The 24,053-nt window shown below is 41.9% G+C and overlaps 1 pseudogene; it reads left to right on the top strand.

Annotated features, from left to right (window-relative positions):
- The first annotated feature begins 1,537 nt into the window (after nt 1–1,537).
- LOC148517870 (uncharacterized) overlaps nt 1,538–24,053 on the top strand; it is a 28,698-nt pseudogene continuing 6,182 nt past the window's right edge.

Genomic DNA, 24,053 nt, shown 5'->3' on the forward strand with positions numbered 1-24,053 from the left:
CAGTTTCAAGAACAAGCCACAGAAGGTGAAAAGAAAGGCTGGAAAAGAGATGGAGCCACCTGTGTTAATATGCATTGGGCTAAAGCCACCAGGTGGTGCCTCCCAAGGGCTCTCTATCCCCTGATGACCCAGCTGGCTGATGGTCCAGTACATAATTCAAAGGAGGCCATGGTTAACACGGTCTCCAGCACTGGATAGCACCAGGCTTTAATGTAGCAGCTACAGTGTATGTAGCATCATGCCAGGTGTGTGGGAAATACAATCCAGGACAGACTGTAAAAGTACCATAGAGGCATGCACCAAAGCCATTATACCCGTTTCAGAGACTGCAGATTGACTATATTCAGTTGCCTAAGGTGGGGACATATGAGTACATCCTCGTCTGTACAGACCTCTTCTCTAATTGGCCAGAGGCTTGGCCAGTTGCTAAAGCCACTGCAAAAACAACAGCCAAGAAATTAATAAGTGAAGTAATTTGCAGATATGGGATACCAGAAACTATAGAGTCTGATAGAGGGTCACACTTTACAGGAGAAGTTATGCAGCAAATCATGAAGGATATGGGCATTGAACATGCCTTTCACATCACTTATAGGCCACAGGCCAGTGGGCATGTAGAGAGACTAAATGGTACCCTCAAAATAAAGAAACAAAAGATGATGGCACAGACAGACAAGACATTGGTGGACTGTCTGCCCATAGCTTTATTTGCAGTAAGAACCACCCCCAGTACGAAACATAAGTTGTCACCTTTTGAGATACTACTCTAAGGACCTCCTAAAACAGGGTGTTATTTCCCCTAACAGTTGCAGCACAATCATGCAGATTTAACAGACTATGTAGCTACACTTTGTAGTCAAGTGAATAGCATCCATTATTTAGTTTTCTCCTCCCTTCCAGACCCAGAAGCGGTACCTGGTGTACATTCATTGTTACCGGCGATTGGGTATACACTAAAAGACATGTCAGAAAGTCTCTGGAGCCATGATTTGATGGTCCATATCAGGTTTTGTTGACTATACCAACTGCAGTGAATTTTGGAGGAAAGAGCATGTGGATACATGCCTCACATTGCAAGAAGTTCACGGTCAAGATTGAACCGCCATCATGAATCCTTTTTGTGTAATAATGTTGGCTATACTTAGTCTAGGGGTATGGCACACAAACCATGGGACAACAGGAGGACAAATAGAGTACTCTAGGGTAGTCTATGGTATCCAGACTTACCACTTACACAGAATTAATGTAACCTGGTCAGGAGGTTCGATATATAAAAAGTTTGGGACAATATAATGTAAGGCATCTCTACTGGGCATCGAGGGAGCATGATAATATTACTATCATAAGTGGAATAAAAATTAAGTGTTGTACTGATAAGTTTATGGGCTAACAAGGATTTAAGAAAATGTGGGCACAGGATATTCAGTGTGTCAATAGTACGGACCCTGGTATACCCATAGGAAGCCCAACAACTATAGAAAGAGGTGTAGTGCTAGTTTGCACTAATGCCACACAATTATCAAATAATTCAGTAATGATGACAAGGATGTACGTCCTAAATAACAAGCCCACTATAAGGAATGACTCACTAGTAAAAGTTCCCTTTACTTGTGTAAATGTGGGTACCCAAAGACAAACCACAACATTAAGATTTAAGATTTCTTTCCCTCCAGATCCAAAATGCTATAGCAGATAGAAGAGAGAATGGTATGATACATTGTTAGGAGCATCAGGTACAGGTATAGGGTTACTTAATAGTATAGATATAGAAACTTTAGCCAGCAAAATGAGTAATGCAGGAGAAGATATGTGAAGATTAGTTACAATGTGAGCTACATGGATGCCTACAGTATTTACCCCATTACAGGTCAGTATATCTTGGGATAATTAATATTTACAGGTGTTCAATAGCACATTGTTTAACACACTTTACCTGTCAACAAATGTTTCTAAACAGTTTAATTGGGCTGAATGTTCTCTTAGAACCATGCATCAACATATGCAAAATGGCAAAGCACAAACACAGTTAATGACAGGTAACAAACAAGTATATAGAAGGATGTTTAATATATCTTCCTTGTTATGGATATAAATTCAGGGAAAGAAGATGTTGTGTGCTGACAACTCTTGCATGGGTGAAGTTCATGTGTATAATGTCACACAGAAACAGGTGATGTGTAAGTACTTCATCTTACCAGTCCCTCTGTGGACAACTACTGGAGACACTCAGTTGTGCACTCCCCAGATGAGAGGTACACACAGACACCAGTAATAGGACACATGACTTATCCCTATGTACTGATACCGATGATGGATTAGTATGTCTTCAGCAAACACAGGTATATGAGCCTTGTAAGTTAGAACACCCAACCAGTGTATGCAACTGGTATTTGCATGATAAAGAGGTGGATATGTTTTTAGAGGTAGAGCCTAAGGTTGTATGCCTAGTCACATATGATATGAATACAACTTCCCTCTATAATTTACCAAATCCTTTTTCCAGATGCTTATTTAATGTTACACACCTCAGGTGGAAGAACACTACTTATGTGTTCTATCAAAGATACAAGAGGATGTACAGTTTGAATTTCAGGTGAGTGAGATACCTCCCAATAACCTTACAGTTAATCTCCAAATTATCTTTACTGCCATTAATAATACAGACAAACTTGCTCACCACTTGCATCCATCATGCACAAATGCAGACAGTTGTAGAAGCAGAGAAATTGGTGGAAGTAGGCACACAATTAAAAGATAATTTACAGCACCATTGGTGGGATGTGTTCACAGGTAACTCACCTTCAGTCAAAAGGATGTTTAGTGGTCTCATTCACCCAGTAATCGTTATAATCATTGTATTAATTTTGCTCATTCTGTGGAATTGATATCTATCTTATAATTTTCGGAAGATGGTAAATAATGCATATGCACCGGTAGGGACTCTCTTTGTCACACATAAGAAGAGTGCCTCCAAGTGGGAAAAGTGTTTAGCATGTGATAGAATTACATTGATTACACTTGAAGAGAAATGTGTTTTCTGTAGTACTGATGTTGGAAGAAACCCCTCTTTCTAGGGAAAGATGCACTGGGATTCTTGGTAATCTAGTAATGATTGATGCTTGCATCTACTTGCATAGCATTATTTTAGGGTGACTATGTAAGTAAAATAGTTACTATGGAAATGCCACGACTCCAATAAGGGAGGGATATTATGTTTTAATAAAAATAGGCGATTGTGAGGGTCTATAATAATGTTGAGTGTTTATTAAAGCATAATACTTATGAGAAAAAGCATAAGGTTAATGTTCCTTCACACAAAAATCATGAGATTGAACCAGCAGCTGATACAGAGGAACAGCTGACAGCTCCCAAAATAGGACACTAAGTTTGGACACAGTGAAGACAAGACAAATTGAAGATCCCCTGACACATCCTATGTACTGTACTTGTTAACCAATTATATGCATAGTTTGATGTTAAACCATTTTTTGCAAATGCTTGTAACACAGCAGTTTTCTTGAACTGATAAATGGCAGCTCAAAGAGGATGTGCCTCAGAGCTGAGTTAAATAAATCACAGTGTGTGCTGATTTATTCTTATCTCCCCAGCCGGCTGAAAAATAATAGAAGAGCAGTGTTTCTCATATCTTGGTCCAGGGGTAGGAAACCTCGTCACCCCAACACCACTAATAAAGACCGAGGTGGCAATGTGACCACCTCTGCAGGTCTCCACATGGTTTGCCAAACACAGGCCACTTCCCGAGCTTTATTGAGACAGTGAAACTGAGGTGAGCAAGCTGGAGATCTGGTGGGCTAATAGGCTTTTTATAATTGTTTATTATGTTTTTGTTATAAATTTTTGATATTTTTATATATATTTTTTTTTAAACAATATTTTATTGGTGAACTGAATCATATAAAATACATCACAGTCAAACATCAGAACAACCTATGTAAAACATTGCAAATGTTCAAACAAACATATAGTCGAATATATCAAACAACAGTTGGAGTGAGAAATCTGCGCTTGCAAAATTAACAATCTAATAACCACCTAAACCAATATAAAATAAAACTGACCAGTAGGGGTTTAAAAGAGCCGATGGAGGTTGACTTAAGGAGAGCATTTCTAGATTATACCAAGAAGTCAAAGCAACTTTTTTATGCAGTGAATCTTTCACAGGAACTGTGAGAGTATGTATATATGGCAACCAATCATCAAAGAAAAATTCTACTTTGCTTTCTTTATTAGTTGACATCTCCAACCAATCCATATGGAATAGATGAGAGATTTGAGGCATCAACAAAGTCAAAAGAATAGTCTTTTTTCCTACTGCCGCAATATTGGCTAACAGCAAACGTGCACCAGATGAAGGTTTAGACCTCTGTGAAGCCGGGTAAATTTCCAACATAGCCCATTCGGTGAGAGGTGAGCGCATCAAATATGAGCTACTAATTTTCAGGAGTGGTGTACTTGCCATCCAGACTACCAGACAGTTTTATTTCCGGGGTACTCCACTATTTCTGTCATATTCATGGCTGTTAACCGGTATTAATATTCCATTTATTTTTGGAGTTTCATTTTCTCCTTGGAACAGACATTCATTTGATCAGTTACACTCACCTTTTGCTATCATTGTTGCAGTTGATACAGGACATTATTTTCCTTCTTATAAATCTACTGTTGCAGAGATATTGTTATATTTGTATATGTTTTTATTGCTATATTACCTTCTGCTTAACTAGCACTGCTTATTGATTTTTGCATCTTATTAAAAGGTTTACATTTATATTATCTCCATGTTGTAATGTGTACCTAGCGCCATCCCACCTATATATTTTCTGCAGTTTTCTGGCACTTTTCCTGTGCCTATTGGGTGTGGTGGCTTACTCCTAGGTGGAGGGCAGCTTCCTACACATTTGATTTTTATTATCATAATTACTGATTCACACCCCTTTGTGGCGCTTGGTTTTTTTGTGTAGTTTTGATAGATTAAGTGGGTACCTGATATGTTGAACATCTCAACTTCGGAGAGTGGCACAATACACCATCAAGTGCATGTTATTTATCTTTTTCTGATAACATAGCCAAAATCTTAGTTATACAGCTACATAATTGAAAATAAACAAATAACAGAATATTTATCTCTGGAAAGGATATTCTCAATTGATCATAAGATAATATTTGAAGAGTCTGCAGTATTTCAGGGCAAAAAGCCTGTTCCAGTCTTGTATTAGTAAATTCTTCTGATTCTCGAAGCCAATCCACTGCATAGCGGTAATTTGCAGCTAATACATAGGTTTTAATGCATGGAATATTTACTCCTTCTAACTTTGGAGGTTGACTCAATTTAAACAGAGACATTCTTGGCTTTTTATCTGACCAAATGAATTTGCTAATAGCCCTGTTCAATGTTTTGAGATCAGTTCTCGATATTATTAAGGGCAACATTTGAATAGAATATAATTACTGAAGATCTGCCTTTCACAAAGCCAGTCTGTGATGGATAAAGTAATTTTAGAAGCAGAAAAACTTTTGCTATCAGCGCTAACAATAATATATGCAAATCTATGAGTGTGCAACTAATAAAACCAAGGGGACCTTGTCATGAAGCAGAACTTGTAACCTTTGTGCTATTATAGTAGAGAGAATTTTAAGATCCTGGTTTAGGATTTAAGAGATTGGGGAGTAAGACTGCACTAAAGTGGGATGCTTGCCCGGTTTTGGTAGTACTACTATTTCAACCCTGATTAAAAGCCTCAGGTGTTCTGTTACCCTCTAAAATCGAATCATATAGAGACAGCCAATGTGGAGTAATATGGGGAGGCAACATTTTATAGTATTCGACACTTAGCCCTTCAGGGCCTTTTGTTATACCATTTGCTAATTGCCCTATAGTACACATAGTCTCTTGCTCAGTAGTCGTGACAGTTAGGGATTCATGCTCTTCATCAATGAGAGTCGGGAAGCCTGCCATTTTCATTCCTAAAACTGGGTCATCTGAAGATACAGCATATAAGTCACCTCCTCCCTTGATCCTATCCCCTCCCACCTCCTCCGATTCCTCTCTCTTTCTGCCTGCTCCCATCTTGCCCACCTCATTAACCTCTCCCTCTCCTCAGGCACTGTTCTTTCTGCATTCAAGCATGCCCTTGTCTCCCCATTCTTAAACCTACCCTTGATCCTAAACTTCTTTCTAAATACCGACCCATCTCTCTCCTCCCTTTTGCCTCCAAACTCCTTAAGCAGATTGTCTACAAATGCCTTACCACTTTTCTTTCCTCCCACTCCACCCTTTTCAGTCTGGCTTCGGTTCTCTCCACTCCAATGAAACTGCCTTCACAAAAGTCAGCAATGACCTCCTTGCTGCCAAATCCAAGGGCCAATACTCTCTTCTCATTCTCCTTGTTCTCTCTGCTGATTTTGACACTGTGGACCACCCTCTACTGCTGCATATCCTTCACTACCTTGGTCTACGTGACACTGCCCTCTCCTGGCTGTCATCCTACCTCTCTGACCGATCTTTCTCAGTTTCCTCTCATGACTCCTCTTCCCCCCCACAGCCTCTTACAGTAGGTGTTCTCCAAGGTTCTATTCTTGGACCTCTCCTATTCTCCTTGTATACTTCCGCTCTAGGTGAACTCATCAACTCTTTTGACTTCCATTATCATCTCTATGCTGATGATACTCAAATCTACCTTTCTACCCTCGGATCTCTCCCCCTCTCTTCTGACTCGTATCTCAAACTGTCTCTCTGCTATCTCTTCCTGGATGTCCCAGCGATTTCTTAAATGTAATATGTCTAAGACAGATCTGATTGTCCTCCCACCCTCCCACATAACCCCACTTCCCACTATTTCATTATCAATTGATGGAATAACTATCTCATCTAGTCCTAAGGTGCGCTGTGTTGGAGTTATCCTGGACTCTTCCCTCTCCATCAAACCACATATCCAGAAACTCTCAGTCCTGTCATTTCCATCTCAAAAATATTTCTAAGATCAGACCCTATCTCACCCAGGATGCTACAAAAACCCTCATGCACTCATTGGTCATCTCCAGATTGGACTACTGTAACCTCCTCCTATCTGGTCTCCCCAAATCCCATCTCTCTCCTCTTCAGTCTATCCTTAATGCTGCTGCACAGCTTATCTTCCTCTCCAAACGCTCTACATCTGCCTCACACACAGGGCTTTGTAAGCGGGGTTCTCACACTCACTTACAAAGTCCTCACCCAATCTTGCCCCATATACATCTCTGATCTCATCTCCCTTCACTCTCCTCTCCGCTCTCTGTGTTCAACTAATGCATGCCAGCTGATTACTTCCTCCCACTCCCACTTCCAAGATTTTGCCCGCACTGCTCCCCACCTCGGGAACTCTCTCCCACTTCCCATAAGACTCTCCACCTCTTTGCAATCCTTCAAATGGGCTCTCAAGACCCACTACTTCATCAAAGCCTTCCACCTATCATTCTAACTCCCTGATACATGCTCTTTCCTCCCCATCTACACCATCTGTGTCACCCCTGTTTGTCTTCCCCTCCCTTTTAGAATGTAAACTCTTACGAGCAGGGCTCTCTACCCTCTTGTGCTTCTCCTGACTTGTTTCATCTACTTCTTACTTACCACTAGGGCACCTAACACTTGGTTGCTTATGCTCTGCTGCTTATCTGGGTGTTATGGTTGCTAATCTAGCAATATATATTATCCATGTCCTGGTCCTGTTTTGTATTGTTCTGTAAGTCGCTTGTCTACAACTTGTTTATGTACTTTGTTAGGCGCTGCGGAACACTTGTGGTGCCATATAAATAAATGATAATAATAATAATAATAATAATTTAAGAAAGAATTCGCTATTTCTGAAGTACTGTGGAAGAGACGATTTTCAGTATATGAGAAGGGGCCCTTTGACTTCTAACTACACTCTCCAAAAGCTTGCATGCTTTATTACCCCATCAAAAGTAATGATGCTTTTGATAGTCTAAATTACATTGTCCACGTTCCATGCATAGAGTGTCATAAAGTTGTTTAGTGTCCGAATACGTCTGGCGAGTAATTTTGAGTGTCAATTCTAAGCATTTCCACATAAGACTGTGATAATGCCATACTTAACTCATGACATTTTTGGTAGAGGCACTTCCATTTGTCAAACACATATGCTATAATGTGCCCTCGCAACACCGGCTTAGATGCCGCCCAAAATAAATTTATATCTTCAATATGCTCTGTTATCATCAAGTAATTTGAAAATTGTCTTTCCAAAGATAATTTAAAATCAGGAGAGGTGAACAAATATGTGGGAAACCGCCAATTAAATGAAGACATTTTGGGAGTGGAAAGGTACAAAGTGAACCAAGCAGGAGCATGGTCAAAAAGAACAATATGTTCTACACAAGAATTTTGGATCCTGGGGTTAACCCAAATGAAAGCAGCCAATTTTCAATCCTAATGGACTGTGGTGTTGGTGAGAATAAAATGTGTATTCCTGCACCATGGGATGTTGGTACCTCCAAGGGTCTATGAACTGAAGAGAACTCACTAACAACTGTAGTGCCAACGGCATGCTGCCCACCCCCCACTAGAGTGTCTAGATTTATCCAATGTTGGATTTAATGTAATGTTAAAATCACTCCCCCCAAAATTATAGCACCTCCAGCCCAATCCTGCAATTTAGTATATATGTATCAGAATAAAATAGATAATTGGTGCTTGTGGGGGCATAAAGCCTGGCAATAGTACAAAGCTTCCTTTCCAAATAAAATTTAATAAAGAGAACACACAATGTATCTAAAATATTATAATGGAGAAACTTATGAAAAATAACAACCAAGCCCCTCTGCTGTGGGATAAAAGAGGCCATTTTATATGTGCCTATCAAATTATCTCTAAGGACATTAGGATCCCCTCCCTCCAGTGGGTCTCTTGAAGCACAGCAACATCTGATTTCAGCCTCTTAAAGGTGTTGTAAGAGCTTTTGATGTTTTATAGGTGTATTCATGCTCTCTATGTTTCATGTGAGGAACTTAATATGCCCCTTTATTATTGAGGGGGAGACTGCAGTAAGTGCAAAGTCAGCCAATTCCCAATCTATCAAACAAGACAAAGAAAACATAGGGATAAGTGTATGGTGTGAAACCCATGAGTCATTTTTGTGAACAAAACAAAACAATAGGAAGAAAAAATCATAAAGACATTTCCAGAACAACAGAAAACATGTAAGAAGCATAAATACAGTAGAATTACATTATAAAGTATGATACTTGCAACAATTCAGTCCACGGAATCCTTTAGAAAGGGGAATGGCCTCAGTAGAGAGTCCACAAAAGTTGTTGCCGTTGCCACAGAGTCAAAGAAATACTGCTTCCCTTCATATTGTATACACAGCTTTGCAGGATACAGAAGTGCAAAACGCAGTCCAGCATCATATAGCGACTAGCAAATTGGGGAAAATTCTCTCCTCTTCATGGTCACCTGGTAAGAGAAATCCTGGAAAAGCAACTGCTTGTTGCCCTAATAAAATAAACCTTTGGATTTGCTGTATTTTTCCAGTTGTTATGGTTGTCGGTGATGGCAAGGGAAGTTTACTAATTGCCAAGGACAACTGGCTGAAATCTGGTAGAAGAAGTCTTGTTGATGGTAGAAGACACAAGTGAAGGCGTTTGCGCCAGATAGCTGTAGCGGTTGGCCAACCGGGGAAGATGAAGTTGGTGCCAAAGATTTGGCTGAGTGGCTGGGCGGAGCAGCTGAGGCCGAGGTTTGTGGCTTGAGGCCGATGTTGCAGCTTGAGGCCGATGTTGTGGCTTGAGGCCGATGTTGTGGTCAGAGGCCGATGTTGCGACTTGAGGCAGATGTTGTGGCTTGAACCCGATGTTGGTGCCTGAGGCCGATGTTGTGGTTTGAGTCCGATGTTGTGGGAGAATGGCTGCTGTGGCGGCTAAGAAGCTGGGAGTGCAGGCTGTGGGAGAACGGCTGCTGGAGTGGCTAAGAAGCCGGATATGCAGGCTGTGGGAGAACGGCTGCTGGAGTGGCTAAGAAGCCGGGTATGCAGGCTGTGGGAGAACGGCTGCTGGAGTGGCTAAGAAGCCGGGTATGCAGACTGTGGGAGAACGGCTGCTGGAGTGGCTGAGAAGCCGGGTATGCAGGCTGTGGGAAAATGGCTGCTGGAGTGGCTGAGAAGCCGGGTAACAGTCCACAGTGAAATCGCTGGGAGAAAATAGCTGACCATGCAGCTAAGTTAAGCGCTGTGAAATAAACGCTATAGCTGGCCAGGCAGCTAGAATCCAGTGTGTAGAAATAGAGGAAAGACTCATCAGGTTACATGGGAGGAACCCAGCCCAGGTCTCAGACATCCCGATCTCCTGGGAGCAGATCCAGTGGGGAGAGAAGCAGGAGAGTCTTGAGCCATGTACACGTGCTGGACTGGACTTGTAACACCAGTACATAAACTTTATCCACATAGTTGAGAAATCGCAGTATAACTGGTTGGGGTTGACGACTGGTTGCTTGTTGTTTCAGTCCAATTTGGTGTACATGTTCAATCATCATGGTCCCAGATGTAGGTGTACAGCCCAGTTCCCTAGGTAGCCATGTAGAAACTAAGGGCCTGATTCAGACCCAGTCGCTCTGACAGAGCGCTCGATCTGAATCAGGGCCGGACTTTTTTTATTTTGGAGTGGCCTCTTGGTGACCACCCACAGGTATTGTGAGAGTCCATGATGATGGTCACGATGGTCAAGACCATTGCGACCATCGGGCTTGCAACGAGACCCTTGTGGTAGGGTTTTGTTCATCGCAAGCCCCAGAGAGCTTTCGGCTCTAACAGAGCCGGAAGCTCTCCACTGACATCACTTGTGATGTCAGTGTGGCCGCCCCCAAATGGCAGGCGTTCTCATGGGAATGCCTCCGTTTGGGCAGCTACCCCCCCCTGGCCCGCCCACCAAACGGGGCGAGCTGTCACTCAACATCGACAGCTCGCCCCCGGAGCGACGGAGTGCCCATCGCTAGCCAGGTCTCGCGCATGCGCACGATGGAGGCGGCTTCGTCGTGCACTTGTGCTGTGGGCCACCAAAGACCCGGTTGCAAGCACTCAGCGCTTGCAAACGGGTCTGAATCAGGCCCTAAATCCATGAGATCCTATGTTTTAACGGATTCGGGAAGACCAATTATGGCTGCAATTGAGGATTCTTGTGAGCGAAGTTGGGTTTGGGCCGCTGTGAGATCATCTTCTAAAGTGGAGATTCGTTGCACAGCTGCACACTTCTTTGCTGTAATGGCTGCCTCAGGCTGTGGGTGACTGCAGTGTCCCACAAAGGAGCAAACAAAGTCCAGGAAAGGGACAGAGGGAGAAGCCAGTGGTGATTAGGGGGTCAGGAAGTCAGGTAAGTGGCCCATCACCTCCCACAAAGGACACTATCTGTCAATCACTCTCCGATGAGTCTGCATAGTCACTGCAATCGCTGTCCCATTCACAGTGGCTGGTTTGCGCAGGCGCACTGTGATGTATACGCATGCACAGAATGCAACAATTGTCCGATTCTGTGAGTAATCGCAGTGGAGTTCGGTAATGAATCAGGACCTGTGTCATACTATTTTGTTTTTATTTTTTGTAAGGAGTTGTGGCCATAACACCTTACATTAGGCCATGCCCCACAAAATTACCAGGGGATGGCAAAGCCCTCTACAGCCCTGTCTACAAATGTATACAAGCTCTAAATATCCTCATATTTTGCAGTGCCTGACCAACCATTTGGCTGATTAGGCTGCAGTATAGGGCTCCAGGAGTTGGGGCATGAACATGGGCACAGAGAAGGATGGGCCCTAGTACTGGGGGACATGGCAAAAACAAATAAAAAAATGCTCTGTGCAGCACTGCCAGCAACTCAGCCAGGGCTAGATCCAGGGGACTGGGGTAGGGGTGGTCAGTAATAGAGGGCACATCATGGAAGTGGGAGACAGGATGGCAGCAGCCTCTCTGCCCAGCCCTGAAACTTAAACCTGTATCACTGACACTATCAGAGGGATTCAGCAATGTAGCTACTTCCCATCTTTCCTCCCCACACCCCACCAGCCCACCCTATTCCTCTGAAGAACCCACAATGCAGCACTGTCATCTTAAGCTGCTCCGGGTGTCTCCTCCTCCCAGTATCCCAGCATTGTCAAACACACGCAGCTGCTGCTGCTTCGAGGTGTGGGAAGCCGGATGCTGCTGTCACTGTCTAGTCTCTGCTCTGGAGTAAAGGGGGTCGGGACTCACAGGCAGGAGCAAAAGCAGAGCCTACAAGACAGCGGGTCCAGGAGGGCGGTGACCATTGCAAAAGAGTTTAAACAGGCCACTGCCCTCTGAGTGAAGTTCAATGAGCCCACTGGAAATGGGGCCTGTGAAGATATCAAAAGCCCTGGGACAACTGTGGTCCATGCAAAAGATTTAATGCCAGCCTCTACTGCCAAGGTGAAGGCTTCAGGAAGGCTAGAGGTGGTGGGCAGTATCCCACCTCCAGTGAAGACCACACAATGGGCGTGCAGGTCTAGGCTTGGTCCAGCCAAAGAGTACAGGACTGGTAAGTCCAGTGTTATTTTACCCCTAGACCACCTGGGTTCTGGCACAATGCCCATTCGTCACTATCAGGCACTAGGCCTGTGGGCAGTAGTGGGGCAGTAGGCCCTAGCAACATAGGAGGGTACTAGGCCCAGGGAATATAAAGAGCACTAGGCCCTGGTAGGACTGGTACTAGGCTCCTTAGACATGATTTGCCCCAATGTTAGGTGGCATTAGTCTGTGGCCTTGAGGGCACTAGGCTGTGTAGACATTGGTCCGTCCCCCAGGTTAGGCGGGCACTAGGCCAGAGGGCTCAGAAAGGGCTTTAGTCTCTATAGTATTTTTTCTGTTTAGGCTAGCAGTAGGCTAGAGCCATGGAGGACATTAGGCCTTTTAGAAATTTGGGAATTTGACCTCTAACCCAAAGTTAGGCACATACAAGGCTCGAGGGCTCTGGAAGGGCATTATGCCCTACAGTATCATTTCCCATTAGATGGGCAGTATGCCCGAGCCATAGAGGGCTTTAGGCCTTATGCAAAATTGGTATTTTGACCCCCATGTTAGGCAGCACTAGACCAGGGTACAGAGGGCCCTGGGCCCTATTGGTATTGTTTTAATTGCATGGTTAGTAGCCCATTGGTTAGGTAGTCAGGCCCCCATGAAAGGTAGGCTGTACTAAATCAATGTATTCCCCCACAGCCAGTCCTCAATTAAAGGTAGGCTGTTGGTAAGTCACTTTAAGTCCTACACAGTCAGGCCCCTATTAAAGGTATGCTGTAGAAGTCACTGTGGGATTGGGCCACCAGCGACTGGAATTTCAGCACTGCCCGAAGCATCTTCAAGATATTCCGTGGGGCTGTACACTTTGCAGTGTGCATATATGGACTGTTCATTGGACTGTCCGGATGTCACTGCAGCAGCAATTTTGGCTGCCGGGTGTTGTTCCAGGCACCCTGCTAACCAGATACAGGTGCCATTGGGCACACCCCTAGTTATGGCCATGCTTACAATCTATAGGAAACAATTCACTAAATACATGAGCTTAATATTAAAATTGTGAAGTGATGGTAGAATCAGTAATATAATACTTTGTAATCATTTAAAATAAGACTTTACAATCAGCAGTAGTGAAGACTTTAGAGTACACACTTGATGAATACGAGGCCAGAGAACGGAGTCAAGTGATCCATATTAATTGTATAAATATCAGACATTTCCAGTCCACGTCTCTATAAACACTCTGCTTTTTAAATCATCGAAAGCAGCGAGAGATTATGCTTGTAAAGCACTTTCAATGATACATGATTATAATAGACATTTTATAATCTGACAGTTCTCGTGATTGTTTAAAACCTGTCAACAGAACTCATTTATAATGTGTATGCATACATTATTAAGCTAGATTAAAAAGAGGTTACATTAATATGCTTAATAAAATGATTTTCAAAGTATTTATTTTGAAAGATTTGTGCCAATAGTTTGATATGTTTAAATGGCAATAGAGCTACAATGAGAAGATACTGTATGTCCTCTAATTTTAGTGTCACATCTACAAGAGAAACAAGTAGCAACAATTATAGTTATGTGGCTGGCGCTTGGATGCCTTATTGCTATTTATGAATTACAGTGGTTTTTATGGTTGCAATATTTATAACAATCCGCATTATTTATGCGAATGTGATATATATTTTTCGTATCCTACAATAAATATCTCACAATGGCGCACTCGCAGTAATATTATACAGTTCATCACAAAATTAAAAACTAATGTCTCTTACTTCTTCACTCAATTCATTAAGATCTCCAAGTATATAGTGTTAAAGCACATAGGGGTAGATGTCTGAAGCAGTGGAAAGAGCAGAGAAGTGTGCCAGTGGAGAAGTTGCCCAAGGCAACCAATCAGCTTTGAGGTTGCATTTCTCAAGTACATTCTATAAAATAATAGGTAGGACCTTGTTGGTTGCTATGGGTAACTTCTTCACTGGTTCCCTTCTCCACTCTTTTCACTGCTTCAGATGTCTACCCCTGTATGCTTTATATGGGAAACAGTCGGGAAGTCGGCGGACGCAATGCCGACCGCCGGCTTCCCGACTGCTTAATCCCAGCAAGGGTTAAATGACAGGCATTGATATCTTGATGCCTGTCATTTTACCTACCCCAGGAGACCGGCTCCCGGCATCTCGATTGAAGGGATGCCGGGCACAGACAGCCGCGGGGGGGAGGGATAGGTTTAGGGCTCCCGGTGGGGACTTAGGGTTAGGCACCCCCTTGGGAGGTTAAGGTTAGGCTAGGGGAAGGGGGGGTTAGGGTTAGGAACCCCCGGGGGGGAAGTTAGGGTTAGGCACCCCCCCTGGGGACTTAGGTTTAGGCGGCGGGGAAGGGGGGGTTAGGTTTAGGCACTTAGGAGGGGGATTAGGGTTAGGCACTTGGGGGGAAGGTTAGGGTTAGGCACCCATAAGGGAGGGTTAGTTAGGGGGTAGAGTAGGTTAGTTTATACTTACCTTCCGACGTTCAGGATTTCCACCTGTATCGGGCTGCCGGTGGTAAATCAAACTGATTCCCTTTATACATCTACCCCATAGTCCTTAAATTCCCATTTGCTTTGATGTATGCAATAACACTCAAACTTCTTTCTCTCATTTATGGAATTCTCATTTGTATTGAAGGATTTTCAGTGAGTACTTCACAAACTTGCTCTCTCAAAGGTACAGTGGAAAAAAGCAAAAGAAGTGTAATATTGTCAAACAAATGGAAACATTTATCATATTACACTCACACATTAAATATAAATAAAATCAGATATCACCACATAGGTGGATAAACAGTCCCCCCCTGGTCACTGGCAAACTGTTGGCACTCGATTGCCCTCTTTAGATTGAATTCTGGAGCAAGGATACTTGTAACCACATGTCCTGGTGGGGTAAGTCCTCGTTCAGACAGATCAGTTCCACCTGCTTAATGCGTTTCAGACTTTTAAGTTGTTCATCAGAAGCATGGTGATATTCTTCAAAATTAGTCCTTAAATACCCTCCCCATAACTACTAATGATCCCCAGCTGGTGACACGTCTCCCGCACTTCCGGCTCCATCCGATACTGGAAGTGATGTTGCGGGGACGGGAACCATCTGACTGCCTGCTATTTCCTCTGTGCATTCCACTTTGTCTTCCGGAAGTGATGAAAAACTGGAAGTGATGTGGACGCTGGTATTTGCATTCCAATGTGTGATAACATCCCCAACCAAAACAAGATGGCTGCCGGTCTCTTTATTCCTTTATTTTCCAATTGTCAAAAGATATTTAAAGGGACATCCATATTGTTCCAAATTCATTTTTCAAGTCCATCCATTTTTAAAGTGTCCATAGTGCATGAAAATAATAAAAACATTGGAATTTAAGAACTAGGGGGTAGATGTATAAAACACACAGGGGTAGATGTCTGAAGCAGTGAAAAGCATGGAGAAGTGGACCAGTGAAGAAGTTACCCATAGCAACCAATCAGCTCCTGCCTATTAATTTATAGAATGTACTTGATAAATGCAACCTTAAAGCTGATTGGTTGCCAGTGTGTGTTACTGCATACATCAAAGGAAATGGAAATTTAAGGACTATGGGGTCTATTCAGCAAGAGTGATGATGTTGCCCAGAATATTATCAGGCAACATTGTCACAAGTTTTTATCAATTGTGAGCATTTATGGCTGCTATTCAGCAGTAACACGCTGTCCCTGCAATGTTACAGAAGGCATTGTTTTCGGGATTCCGAAAACAATACCTTCTTTTTGTTCTTCTGCGCATGCTCAGTCATGTGCTCAGAAATAGTCTCTGTCCCTTTTATATTTAACATTATATGTTAAATATAATCGCACATAAACATAAATGTATACAGGCTAGTATAAAGCTTGTATACACATGTCAATCAATTTAGACATGTTTAACATGCTCTAGTTGGACTTACCTGTCGGTGGTCACTGAAAAGCAGGGACGAAGACTGGGCGGACTTACAAGATTCTGCAGGGACTTATGGGAAAATTTCCCTCTGTCCCTGCAGTTTTCGGGATATTAAGTATTTTCTTCATATAACACCATTCTGAGATGCCGTTATATAAAGTAATGTTTATTGGAATTTAACACTTGTTGCTTTGCTGAATAGCAAAAAGCATTAAAGCACTGTAGAGTAATGAATTGAGTGAAGAAGAGACATTTGTTTTTACTTTTGTGATGAACTGTATGATATTACTGTGAATACACCATTGTAACATATTTATTGTAATATATTATATTATATGTATATGTTTTTGGGAACAATAGTGAAGGTTCCATTTGTTTCTCATTATCCAGCTGAAACAGTTTATTGTGCAGGATTAGGATAATTTTTTATTTATTATCCATTTTCTTCACACAATCTAAAACAGCTGCAATTATTTTTACATTTAGAGAAAAGTGAAGTGATTTCTGAGCGATTTATTTGTTTCCGATAAAGGTGATATTAATGTCAGTGATGAGGATTTGATGACTGTTTTACACAAATCAGAATTGGCAGTATTAAAAGAGAATTACCTTTTGGTGGGAAATAATAACTTTAGAAAGATATCAAGTGGATGAACTCATCCCTAAAGATTTGAATATGTTCAAACCCCTTCCTTTAATTCTTTAATAAGGATTTTAAAAGGGAGTGTGATTTGATTTAATTTCAGTTTATAGAACTAATCCTAAAAGAATAGAGAAATACTTTACAGAGCTTAAATGAAGAAATAGACTCCCTCCAAACAATAGTACAACCATTTGTTGATTTGAAAAGATTTTAAAGACACAGAATAGTAAATTAGTAAGTAAATAAAAAAAGAATTAAAGGAGAAAAAGCAAAATAAATATCATAGGGATTTAAGAGAGATGGAAAACGGAAACAATAAGGAGTACAAGAAAAATATATTGAAAGAAGTGGACCAGATGGAAGAGGATGTTGAATACGATGAGATAAAGACTGGTAAAAAATGGGAGACAACCAAAATGGAATGTAGTAGATAGAAGAAAAATGTATTATAATAGGTCTCCCCGAAATTGGAGAGATAAAAAATGGATCACCCATTATCGAAAATTTGAGAGAAACAGAGAAACTATTGGAGAAATAGTCCATACAGAGAACCTGAGATAGGTAGGGATTATAAATGAGGAAATGAAATACCATGTGGACCTAATGGTTCCAAGCATAGAAAAAGGATGAGGTAGTACAGTCCCCTTTTTTAGAAGGAGACAAAAGAACAAAAAGGAGATTTTAAATCAAGATAAAAAATAAACTAATAGAGGTAAAAGAGGGGGAATTAGGAATAAAAGTAGAATAAATGCCCCTTTAGTAGAGTACAGAGAAGGATAAATATTTCATCTGAGTAAAAGAATACTTATTTCTAAAGAAGAGAGAGTCCTTGAAAAGGGCTTAAAATTTGCCCCATGAGCCAATTTTATCCATTTGATTTTTTTGTGGATTTACAGAATTTTACACATAAATTAACAGTAAATAATTTTTTTTGCCAATACGGAAAATGAAGAAGGTGAGATGGATGTTCCTCCAGATCTTCATATAAACCTACTGTAAATGGTCATTTTTCCCAATCCATTTAAAGGGGAGTTTCAAAGATTGTTTCAACAAAATTGTAAATGAAGAAGTAGAAATAGTTCTGAAGAAAAAAAACAAAGAAATGCAACCTCACAAATAAAGAGTGTAGAGCCCATAAGACATTGAAAGATGATGATGAATGAATAATAAAGCCATTAGATAAAGGTGGCTCATATGAATAAAGAGAATTACATGATAGAAGTAAATAAACAATTAACTAAGGATGAAATATATAAAAGGTGAATGACCCTACAGCAATGGTCACTAAGGAGTTATCTAAACATACTAGTAAAGCTTTTTAAAAGGTGTATTAAATAAGAATGAGCATGATTTTATGAATATTAAGAATCCATCAATACCAACATTATACATCTTACCTAAAATACATAAGGACTCCCTCCACCCTTCTGGAAGACCCATAATTTCAGGTACATATAGTATCACCTCAAACTTATCAGCAGTTATATATTGATGCTTACAACCTTTGGTTAAGAAAACCAAAGTGTATCCAAAAGACACGGGAGATGTGCTGAATAGAATTGATTCAATGGATTGGGAAAATTAATATTTTTTAGTTAGTGCAGATGTATCAACACTCTATACAATCACAGAAACAGAAAAAGGTATTCAGGCTATTTGGGACTTCTTAGATACTTCTGACCTATCCGAGGATGTTAAAGATTTATTTTTTAGAAGGTATAAAATTCATTGTACTCTATAATTATTTTTAAATTAATGTCCCCTACTATATTCAACAGGTGGGTACTGCTATGGGCACCAGTTTTCCCCCAGTTATGCAAATTAATTCATGGCATTCTGGGAAAATCAAGTAATATGGATAGATAATTGCTTGCGGGCAGATCTGGCATCCTGGCAGCATTTTATCGACAATGTATTTTTTATATTGAGAGGAACAAGTGATGTACTTAAGTCCTTTTGTGAATCATTAATGGGAATGATTTTAATATTAATTTAAGTTTTTTTATCATTCAATCAGAAATTGTCTTTTTAGACTTATGCATATATATTAAAGATGGTAAATTATAAAATAAAACCCACCATAAAAGATAGATTCAAACAGTAACATAAAGAGAAGTAGTCAGCGCCACAGGAACTTGTTAGAGATTATTCCCTTTGGCCAGTTCCTGAGGGTAAAACATAATTGTTCTGAAAAAGAAACCTGGGATATTCAAACACAAGAAATGGGTAACTGCTTTCTGGATAAAGGCTACAATGAGAGAATGATAAAAAATGCACTAGATAAAGTCAATGATATTGATAGGAATGATCTGCTTTTAGAAAAAAAGTCTAATAAATGATTTCCAATGGTCATTCATTACGTATTGTAATACTCAATTTAAAGAAGTAGAATCTGTGGAGGAAGTGGAATAGTTTAAGGAAAAACCCTATAATCAGGAAAATGTTACCAGAAAAAACATTGTTTAATTGTAGAAGGGCCCCCGACAGTTAAAGACAAATTAGTACAAAGTGGACAAGTAACAGAATTTGAGAATTCCATAGGTGTGGATTATGTTTAATGTGGCGTTCAGTGAAGGGAGTAAGCAAAATAAAAGAATTCCAAGTAGGTGGAACTAAATACCCAATAAAGGAATTCATCACTTGCAACTCTAAAAATGTTGTTTATGCCTTAAAATGTGAATGAGGGTTAGTCTATGTTGAAAAAATTTGTAGGAATCTTAAGACTAGTTTAGCTGAACATATCTATAACATTAAAAAAGGATCATTAGATACACACAATGTATCTGCACACTTTAAACAAAACCATAAATCCAGTGTATGCCACTTAAAGGCCTTCTGGGGTATTCAAAAGATAAATCCAACTGGGAGATGCAAAAATGTGGATATAAGATTAGCTGAATTGGAGATGAGATGGATCTGCAAGTTGAAGACATTAACCCCAGAAGGTCTTAATGGAGATAATGAAATAAAGTGTTTTTTATAGTCTTTTATTTTATATCTCTTATATAGAATGTGGTATGACTTTCCTTTAGTATATTATATCCCTCTATAAACTTACCTTTATATCTCCCATGTTCTTTTATTTTTATTGATTAATTTTATTGATGTATTTTTACTCATGGTATTTCAATTTATAAACCAATATATAGATCTTTTTGCTAATTATAATTTTTTAAAATTATTTTCATGCACTATGGACACTTTGAAAATATATGGACTTGAAAAATGGTACAATATGGATATCCCTAGTTTGTATATCTAGTCACAATTGGAAAATAAAGGAATAAAGAGACCGGTGGCCATCTTGTTCCGGTCAGGGATGAAGTCACTTACGCATCGCACATTGTAACGCAAATACCAGTGGACATAAACTTCTGGTTTTTCGTCACTTCCGGAATACACAATGGAACACACAGAGGAAATAGACGGCGGTCAGATAGTTCCGGTCCCCACAAATGTCACTTCCGATATCAGATGGAGCCGGAAGTGCAGAAGACGTGCCACCAGCTGGGGATAGTTAGTAGTTATGTGCTAATTAGTAGCCCATAGACTACTATAGGACAACGCTATCTGGAGCATGCTAAATATATGACAGCTTTGTAGCTGATGGTAGCTATTGCTGCTGTTGGAAATGGAGAGACCACAGCAGATATAGGAGATACCTGCTGCACTACCTTCATAGTACATTCAGGGATACTTAATATTTGTGTCTTTTTTCGATAAATAGGCCCTTATAGAGTTAGAATTACAGGTTTAGTATCTAGTGGTTATTCACTTTTCCATGATGTGCAACTGTGCACATCACAACAGAAGGCCTAATTCACTTTTGGAAGCAGGAGAAGAAATGACACTGATTCCCGATGGTTGGGAATCTAAGCATGCACCGGACCCATACTAAGCATGCGCATTATGGGTCTGCGATCACGCACACAGTCCTGCATCGTACTGTCAGCAATTGACAGTCTGCTGCCATTTCGGGGCACAGAAGGGACTTTGATGGCCTCCAATTCCAAAATGGAGATGTGTGGCCGCCATTGGGGGGGGGTGATAAGGCCAAGACTTCTGTTGGCTGACGGAGATTTCCTGGCCTCTTTCGTGCATCTGTGGCGGCCGACTTGCATGACCCCATGGGTCACTTAGCCGGCTGACGATCACGCAGATGATCCAATGTTGAGAATCAGTAATGCATGCAGGAGGCACGTCGCCTCTTGCTGCATTGCCATATTAGTGCTATTGCAGTTGCTAACATCTTAGCAGCTGCAATAGCAAATACATCCTTTCCGGAATCAAGCCCAGAATATGGTACACCAACATTGCCAAATTTCCTGCACACATCTATGGTGTACAAAGGAAAATTGGTGATGTTGGTGGTTACATAGTGATGGTGTTTGACCATCCTGATGACTTTTAACCAGCAACTGGATACCCCTGTAAGTGTGTTCTGTTATATGTAGCCCTGACAAGCATTATGCTTAAAATCCCTAATCCCTAATGAATAAGTGAACTTTACAAGCATCAAAGGGAGATTCACTGAAACTCCATGATTAAGGACACAAACAGTACTCAGCAACCTTCCACCCGTGAATATATTGCCATTGAAGTTTGGAAAGCATTCACTCTATCTCTGCACAAATAAAAGAGACAAACAAAAGGAACAAATGACTTATTGCTGAACTCAGCACATTCAGGTGAGTACATGAGCAGGCTGCCGCCCTACAATTCTCACCACACAAGTTCCACCACTACCTGTAGTTGCATAGCCAGGGGCTGGCTGGCAACTTTTAGCCTGGGGGGCAAATGCATGCAGGCGGCCCTGGCAGAGGAGTAGCGTGTAGCTAGGGTGTCCAAAGAATATGCGTGCTACGGCGCCCCCCCCTCAAGTGTTCCAGGGAGGAGGCGGGTCCATATGGGATTAATGTAAGGTAAAAATAAAGATTAGGGCAGCCCCCTGTCGTAGTGCCCATATGCAGTGCCCCCATGTGCCACAGGAGAGAACACCCTTATGCAGGCCTCCAGTAGTGCCCCCAGTAGTAGTCCCCCCCTTGTAGTGCCTCCAGTAGTAGTAGTCCCCCCCTTTGTAGTGCGCCCAGTAGTAGTAGTCCCCCCCCCTTGCAGTGCCCCAAGTAGTAGTAGTCCCCCCCTTTGTAGTGCCCCCATTAGTAGTAGTCCCCCCCTTGTAGTGTCCCCAGTAGTAGTAGTAGTCCCCAGTAGTAGTAGTCCCCAGTAGTAGTAGTCCCCCACCCCCCTTGTAGTGCTCCCAGTAGTAGTCCCCTTATAGTGCCCCCAGTAGTAGTAGTCCCCAGTTGTAGTAGTCCCCTCCCCCTTGTAGTGCCCCCAGTAGTAGTAGTCCCCCACCCCCCTTGTAGTATCCCCAGTAGTAGTAGTCCCCCACCCCCCTAGTAGTGCCCCCAGTAGTAGTAGTAGTCCCCTTATAGTGCCCCCAGTAGTAGTAGTCCCCAGTAGTAGTAGTCCCATCCCCCTTGTAGTGCCCCTAGTAGCAGTAGTCCCCCCACCCCCCCTTGTAGTGTCCCCAGCAGTAGTAGTCCCCAGTAGTAGTAGTCCCCCACCCCCCCTGTAGTGCTCCCAGTAGTAGTAGTAGTCCCCTTATAGTGCCCCCAGCAGTAGTCCCCAGTAGTAGTAGTCCCCTCCCCCTTGTAGTGCCCCCAGTAGTAGTAGCCCACCCTTGTAGTGTCCCCAGTAGTAGTAGTCCCCCACCCCCTTTGTAGTGCCCCCAGTAGTAGTAGTTTCCTTATAGTGCCCCCAGTAGTAGTAGTCCCCAGTAGTAGTCCCCTCCCGCTTGTAGTGCCCCCAGTAGTAGTCCCCACTTGTAGTGCCCCCAGTAGTAGTAGTCCCCCCTTGTAGTGCGGGAGCCGGAAGATGGAGTGGCTCCCGCAGTGGGTGCAGCAGCAGCAGCTAATGAGAGTCGGTCAGCGCTACACTGACAAACACACAGCTGCCAGAGCCGGCAGCTGTGTATTTGTCAGTGTAGCGCTGACCGAACTCTGTCCGGTCAGCGCTACACATGCGGTGCAGTCTGTGTCACAGTGACACAGACTGCACCGGCCCGCGGCCCGCATGATGCTGCGGCCCGAGGGGCACATGGCACCCTGCCCCCCGGCCCAGCCCGCCACTGTGCATAGCAACTATTCCATAGGGGGATGTATGGCAGCGGCAAAACCATAGCTGTATGGAAAAATACTTACTCTAAAGGTTTGTCTCACTCCCAATGATGAGAAGGCGATTGGGGACCACTCGTATATACAGGTTACATAAGCATCAGTTCCAAGAATCTTTTATCCCACCCATTGTCCTACCAATAAAGACAGTCATTTTGGGTGCACTACTAAGGTTTCAATGTATGAGCTAAGCCAAAGAAGATTCTAAGACATACAGGTGACTGAAACATGTATAATATGTTATACACTGAATGAACAGATCAATGTGTTGTTCATCCAGCCATCTCAGGCAGCCATCTGGAGTACACTGCATAGGTTACATCTGGCAGAGTGTGCAATTAGCGGAAGTATAACATCCAGGCGGAGAGAAAAAAATGAATAGAGAAGGTGAATACAAAGGCATAAAATGGCAGAATTAAAACAATGGCAACAGCATTATAAAAACTATGGTAAAGTTAATCAGTAAACTACAAAAATCTGCATGACTCAGGCTGCGCCTAGCGTCTCCCTCGGTCATGTGTGTGGTTTTGTCGCATCCAGCAGTTTGTTGAGTGCAATTGAGCTGCAGCATGATACTGCCTCCGAACCCAGTCTCAGGGGAGTTGAATGGAATGTGGAGCTGTAACATTTTTGTGCTATAGTGTTTGACAAATTGTTTAATTTGAGGTTAGAAACTAAACCAAAGCTCAAATCCAGTTCAAACTCAGGTGTTGATTTCAAGCTTCAGATGACATGCTTAAGATGCACGCTA

Source organism: Taudactylus pleione, unplaced genomic scaffold, assembly GCF_031769625.1.
Source record: "Taudactylus pleione unplaced genomic scaffold, aTauple2 ptg000206l, whole genome shotgun sequence".
NCBI classification, from domain to species: Eukaryota; Metazoa; Chordata; class Amphibia; order Anura; family Myobatrachidae; genus Taudactylus; species Taudactylus pleione.